This window comes from Triticum urartu, chromosome 3 (genome assembly GCF_003073215.2).
Source record: "Triticum urartu cultivar G1812 chromosome 3, Tu2.1, whole genome shotgun sequence".
NCBI lineage: Eukaryota > Viridiplantae > Streptophyta > Magnoliopsida > Poales > Poaceae > Triticum > Triticum urartu.
In genome coordinates, this window is record NC_053024.1 from 154,721,043 (window position 1) to 154,728,548 (window position 7,506).

The window sequence follows — 7,506 nt, forward strand, 5'->3', positions numbered from 1 at the left end:
ATATATTAAAATCAAAAATACCTTGCTGTATTTTTCTTTATTTTTGTGTTTTATTTATGTATCTATCACTACAAGATTTGATCCTTGCAATTAACCTCGAGTCATTGACAACCCCTTTTTCACGTTGGGTGCTAGTATTTGTTATTTTGTGTGTAGGTACGGCGAATGTGGTGTTGCATGGTTCTCCTACTGGATTGATCACCCTGGTTCTTAACTGAGGGAAATACTTATCTTTACTATACTGCATCATCCACTCATCTTCAAGGAAATCCCAATGCAACTCACAAGTAGCAGCGGCGCGACTCGGATAGGCGAGCAACACCAACACGGAGGAAGAAGAGCGGCGGCGGCTAGGCTACGAGCACAACGACGGTGCTCGAAGTAGGCGAGGAAGAACCCGACAACGTGACGAATACTAGATGCGGATGGTGGCGTTCCCGCGTCTAGGGAGGCGTCGCTGCGCATATCACATAGAAGTCAACACGTGGGAACACGGAGTGGACCGCGTGCCACGACGCTATGGCTCGAAGGGGCATTGTAGCAGCAATGCGCGGGTCGGAGCAATGACGGGGAAGTACTCGAGGCGGTGGCAAGGATAGTGTGCCACGCGCGTTATGGACTGAAGGGGTGACACAGCGAAAGCGCGAGGGTCTATGCAGCCATAGGATGACCTCATGGAGACGAGTCGACCGCGTTCCTCAACGGTACGGTCCAAAGGGGTGACGTGATGACCCACAAGTATATGGGATCAATTGTCACTACACCACAACACTTGATTGGGGGCAGTTAACTGCCAGGAGAAAAACCTATCTAAGGGCAAACTATCTGCCGGGACATTAGTTTCTGCCGCTAAAATCACATTAGGGCATATGAACTGCCGGGAGAACTTGAGCAACAACGGCGCTGTAACTGCCGGTACATTTTACGGCCCAAAAACTGCCGGGAGAACTAAATTTCGGCCCATAGTCTGCTGGAGACCGCCTTTGCCATGAGACCCTAAAGTCGGCCCTAAGCGCGCGCCAACGAGAAAAAAAAAGCGCGCGACTTTGGCGGAATTTTAGGCCCAAGAAGAAATACACGCGCCAGCCCTCCTGCAGTCCTGCTCCACCAGACTGCATAACCCTAAAAAAATAAAAAATCAGACCGCATCTCCGCCCCCAAATCCACGCCCAATCCCCGCCACCAGACCGCCGCCGCCACCAAACCTTCCCACCACCGAAGCGCACTGCCGCCCCCAAATCTTCCCACCGCCGTCGCGCGCTGCCGCCCCCAAGCTTCCCACCGCCGCCGCCCGGCCGCCTTCCACTTAGTCCACCGCCGGCATAGCCACTCACCACCGCAACCCCTCTGCCGCCCACAAATCGAGACCCACCACAGGACTGCAAGGCCTCCGCCCCCAACCATCCCACCACCGACGGCAGCTCTCCAACCGAGCACTTCCGCCGTCGCCCTCCATCACGGCAGCCCCTCCGCCCCTCCGCCGCCCCCAACAACCAACCCACTGCTGCCGACCACTACTGTCCACTATTGTCGTCGCCTCACTCCATAGCGGCACCGCCGAGCACCCGATTGACACGGAGCAGCACCGTCGTCGCCGAGCCACCCCACCGGCGGCCACCATCCTCGCCACCAACCTACTCACGCACTTACTCCTCGAGCAGGCCTCCCGGAAAGTTTCACCGAGCACCAAGCCGCGGGTCCGCCTCCTCCACACGCGCCCCCGAAGCAGCAGGTCGTCGACCCTCTCCTCAACATCCTTTCCGTGGACTTCACTGCCTCCTATACTTCATTTGACAGGTGATATGTTGCAATTTTTGTGCCCTTTTTTGTTCTGAATGTGCCCTCCTATACTTCAGCACTGAACTATTCCGGCAGTTAGAACAAATCAACAGTTTGTAATTGCTTTGATATGATAACGGCGAAAAAACCATGAACCAGACAGGTTTGAAGGTTGTTTGGTTGTCTAAAAACAATCACTACTACTGTTAGTAGCCCTTTAGATCAAAGGACATGTACTGTTGGTGATTAACAAGTGCATACCGTAATTAAATTGGTTGACACCTGACTGTTTAGTTGAGCTTTGGAGGTCATTTTAATTTGAGATGAAACAAAGCTAATTATTTTAAGTGTTTGTTTGTTTAGTTGATGCACCTACTACCATCTTTGTTTGTGTTTTGTGAAATACCATATGTGGACAGAATAGGTGCTATGCTTTTATGATATAGATGATGACATTCTTACTGCTATTTTGGTTATTGTATTTTCTGAAATGACATGTTTCAGTTAATTATATTCTGTTGTGTGATGACATTCCTTCTCCGTATTGTATTTCTTGTTGCTTGTACTAGATACGGACGATATGCATTTTTGTTACTAGATTTTTTTCCTTAATAGAAGTATTCTTTCTTTCTCATGTTAGGCAATTTTAGTTAAATTGGTCAAGAATGGATAAGAGTGGGATGGGGATTACGATGAGATGCTCAATCTTAGTGACCATGATGAGGTTCAACCTGATGATGTTCAAGAGGAGATCGACCTAGATGATTACGATGAGATGCTCGAGTTCTTAGGTCCCAAACGACTAGAGATGTTGATGACATGCCAAGTGACGACATTGAAGAGCATGAAGGTGTGTAGCTCTGAAATCTATGTATATAGACTGTTAGTTAAATGGATGATAGCCAAGTAACTATTTTCCATGTTTAGACCATGAGTTGGATCAAGAAACGAAGGGGAAGAAGGAAAAAAAAGCACTAGAATGCACAATGTGTATGATTTCTGGTATAACTTGCCCCTTTATCTCTCGATGACTTGTAGTATAACTTTCCCCTTTATCTAATACATCACCCTTACACTCTCCATTTACACTTGCTTGAAAGCAGATGTACTATGTTGTGGATGACAAACTGAAGGATTGGCTAATGGGAAGCGCTGTGATGTATCGCATGGCCATACAAGCATGTGAGCTTTTGTTCTTATGATTGAACTTAACAATTACTATCATGGTTGATTGCTTAAGAAGCTTTTGTTCTATGTATGCAGTTGGAAGTGGACAAGTCCATGACGAAAGCAGGAATGCGACCACAAGCAAGCTGAGGTAATATGCATGTTTCTTTAAGATCGAATCTTATTCTAGCATGCTAGCTGGGTCGTTGAGGTAGAGTGGTAGGCGACATAATCATATTTTGTTTTTATGTTTGTATGTTTCCAAGAAATTTCATGCACTCGACTATGTACAGTACTGAATTTTACAAAATAAAAATATTTCATAGAGTAACTACTGTGCTGAAATCTTTTACGTCATTCCTGGAGACTCAGTACAAATGTTTATCTTAGTAAAAAAGGAAAGATTCAAACTGAGCATGTTTTGCCTATTTGAACATGAAAGATTTTTGACTGTGAGTTAGAACTTGGTGTTAAACTCTACTATACAGTACAAAATTTCAGACTTGTTTTGGCGTATAAAACTGATCCTCATACCAGTTTTGGCTTGCTAGTCTGCTAGAGGGTATTCTCTTCAATGAACTCTATTAAAAACAAGCTAAGATGCATGAGATAGATAGAGAAATCTGTAACCAATGGTTATTTCATGAGTTTCTTTTTTCCTATGATATAGAGAAACCAATAACCAATGGCCTGCCCCTGCCTATTTGTACAGAGGTTTGCCTATTTGTACTATTGTACTATGTATAGTACAGAGTTTTGCCTACTTGTATACTATTGTGCTGTTTATAGTATAGACTTTTACCTATTTGTACACAGTTTTAACTATTTGTTCAATATAGTACTGTATAGAGTTTTGCCTATTTGTTGAGTTTAACTCGGTGCAAAAAAAGATTCGAACTCAGAGTACTATATTAACTCCAGAGGTACATGTTTAACTCAGGTTTAGTCATAGCTTTCACTAGAAAGTTGTATTTTTTTAGACTAAGCAGCTTTTGCAAGTTCATTGTACAACTTTTTGTTTTGCTTATTTGCACATGAAGATTTGTTTATGTGTACTTCAAACAAATCTTTCTTGATCTATTGATGTAACCTTGCTTGCTGTGATGATGAGATGCTGCACACTTAGAAGAGTTTTATTTATGCCGACGAGTTAAAAACTGAAGCATGTCAAAATCTTTAATGTGCTAATTTAAAATTTGAAATGAGAGCTCCATTTTGAGTTTTCTATTTGTTGCAGATTTCCCTACAGAGTTGATGGAGCTTTGGAAGATCTTCAATCTGCTGAAGAGTTCGGAGATTTGGAAGATCTTCAAGCTAGTGAAGATTTGGTAGACCTATAATTAAGTTCGTAGAGTGATTATGACACTTACTCTGCTCATTTTGCTGGTTGTTAAGCCAGTATATGCTCATTTTGCTTGTGTGACACACCCTAGAAACATATGTACTCCTTTTGTGGCACACATTTAGAAACATGATGTATTGTACCTTTTGTGGCACGACCAACTTATACATATGGCTATTATGTTAATTTATCGAATCAACTTTAAGGTTCTGGGTGAGGTCTACATTCTACTCTGATTGAAGTGTATGGATGAGACATGTTACTTTGAGTGAAATGTGTGTATAAATCGTGTGGTATGTATTGATGGTTTGAACAGAATGAATGGATATTACATAAGGGATGCCTAAAAAAATAGGAAGTGAAATCTATGTGCTGGCATAAGAACTGCCAGGAAAATGAGCTTCTGCAGGTACCAAGACTGCCGATAATTGATGTTACACGTGCCTTGACCAATCTGCCGAGAGAAAGTGGACTGCCGGCAAATAGATGGGCACCGGCAATGCAACTGCCAGGAAAAAAAATATCTACCGGGAGAAGTAATCCCCGGCAGCCGTTCTCGTGGCGGTTCTATCTCCCGGGAGAAAACCTGTCCCGTCAGTTTGTCTGCCCTATAAAGTGCTTTCTCCCGGCAGTTTTTTGTCCCTACATCAGTGTTGTGGTGTAGTGTGTAGCTCTTTTCGATAACTAAGAGTGTCGAACCCAACGAGGAGCAGAAGGAAATGACAAGTAGTTTTCAGTAAGGTGATGTCTGCAAGTGCTGAAATTGTAAGTAGTTGAGTAGTTTGATAGCAAGATAATTTGTAATGAGCAAGTAATGATAATTGTAACAAGTATGCAGCAAGGTAGCCCAATCCTTTTGAGGCAAAGGACAAGCCAAAACGGTTTCTTATGATAAGCAAAGCGTTCTTGAGTGTACACGGGAATTTCATCTAGTCACTTTCATCACGTTGGTTTGATTTGTGTTCGCTACTTTGATAATTTGATATGTGTGTGGACCGGTGCTTAGGTGTTGTTCATACTTGAACAAACCTCATACTTATGATTAACCCTCCCGCAAGCATTCGCAACTACGAGAAAAGCATTAAGAACAAATTCTAACCATAGCATTAAACTCTAGGATCCAATCGGTCCCTTACAAAATAGTGCATAAACTGGGGTTTAAGTTTCTGTCACTGTCACTCTCACAACCCACCATCTATTTACTACTCCACAATGCATTCCCTTAGGCCCAAATATGGTGAAGTTTCATGTAGTCGACGTTCACATGACACCACTAAGGGAATAACAACATACATACTATCAAAATATCGAATACATATCAAATTCACATGATTACTTGCAACATGATTTCTCCCGTGACCTCAAGAACAAAGGTAACTACTCACAAATAATAATCATGCTCAAGATCAGAGGGGTATTAATATGCATAATGGATCTGAACATATAATCTTCCACCAAATAAACCATATAGTAATCAACTACAAGATGTAATCAACACTACTAGTCACCCCCTAGCAACAATCTGTAGTTCCGGTAACAAGATTGAATACAAGAGATGAACTAGGGTTTGAGATGAGATGGTGTTTGTGAATATGTTGATGGATATTGCCCTCCCAAAGATGGGAGAGTTGTTGGTGATGATGATGACGATGATTTCCCCCTTCGGGAGGGAAGTTCCCCCGGTAGAATCGCTCCGCCGGAGGGCAAAAGTGCTCCTGCCCAAGTTCCGCCTCGAGGCGGCGGCGCTTCATCCCGAAAGTCTTGTTATATTTTTTTCTAGGTCAAAACCACTTATATACCAAAAGATGGGCACCAGAGGTGGCCCTAGGAGGTGACAACCCACCAGGGTGCGCCGGGGGGCCTGGCGCGCCCAGGTGGGTTGTGCCCACCTGGTGGCCCCCCTCTAGTGTTTATTGGCTCCAATATTTCTTAAATAGTCCATAAAAATTCTCCGTGAAGTTTCAGCTCATTTGGAGTTGTGTAGAATAGGTGGCCTGACATAGCTTTTCCAGGTCTAGATTTTCAACTACCGGAATTCTCCCTCTTGATGTGTTCCTTGTAAATTATGAGAGAAAAGGCATTAGAATTACTCCAAAAAGCATTATTATGGGTAAAAACATTATAAATAACAGTAAGAAAACATGATGCAAAATGGACGTATCAACTTCCCCAAGCTTAGACCTCACTTGTCCTCAAGCGAAAACCGAAATCGAAAAACATGTCCACATTCTTTGAGAGGGAGGTGTCGAAAAACAAAATACGGACATAGAAGCATCATGTTGATTATTATAACAGCAACAAAATTTAACATAGGGCTTTTACCATAGAACTTGCATCATATACTTCCTATGAATAATTAACAGTTCATCACACAATCGAAGTAAAGCAAAAACTCTATTAGAAACCAACAAACTATGTTCTCAGTCAACTTTGCAACTACAATTCATCATCTTTTCAGGAAGGGTCACGTGTCGGAGCCTTTAGGCAAGTCCACATACTCAACCATCATATAGTGTTCTATGATTGCTAACACTCACCTCGTACCCATGAGCAAAACTTTTCAACCGGACACATAGAAAGATAGGGGCTTATAGTTTCGCCTCCCAACATGTTCACCTCAAGGGTGATGTCAACAATAATAACTCATGCTATCTATATTCAACTGGACATATGTGCCTAGATCTTTCCTCACCACATGATGCTTGCAAAAAGAGAAAATAAAAAGGAATAGAGGGAAAACTTTGACTCTTTGCATAAAAGTAGATACATAAAAGTAAAAGATAGGCCCTTCAGAGAGGGAAGCAGAGGTTGCCATGCGCTTATTTGTTTGCATGCTCAATACCTTAGTGCAAGAGAATGTCACATTGCATTGCCCCTTAAGATGACAACCTTTATTATGCAGTCTGTCGCTCTTATGAACTCACATATTTAGAAGCATTTTTTATTGCCTTTTTGCACCAATGACAACTTACTTGAGGGATCTTGCTCAATCCCTAGGTAGGTATGGTGGACACTTGAAAAAGATTTGGGTTTAAGGGTTTTTGGATGCACAAGTAGTATCTCTACTTAGTACGGAATTTTTGGCTAGCAAAGATAGGGGGCAAGCATCACATGTTAAAGGATATGACAATATGACTTCTATGTGAATATAAACAAACATAAACCATTAAGTTGTCTTCCTTGTCCAACATCAACAATTTTGGCATATAATATTTTGA

General features: G+C 42.5%; 1 long non-coding RNA gene across 3 annotated transcripts; it reads left to right on the plus strand.

The window, feature by feature from the left end:
• The first annotated feature begins 1,108 nt into the window (after window positions 1-1,108).
• On the plus strand, window positions 1,109-4,498 carry LOC125543389. 3 transcript variants are annotated; one of them, XR_007298418.1, is made up of 6 exons: window positions 1,109-1,732; window positions 2,420-2,629; window positions 2,707-2,781; window positions 2,883-2,961; window positions 3,043-3,097; window positions 4,184-4,498. It is a non-coding gene; the product is annotated as an uncharacterized LOC125543389 (long non-coding RNA). The 3 variants fall into 3 exon arrangements; XR_007298417.1 differs by having other exon boundaries at window positions 1,111-1,797; XR_007298416.1 differs by having other exon boundaries at window positions 1,110-2,629.
• The last annotated feature ends 3,008 nt before the right edge of the window (window positions 4,499-7,506 follow it).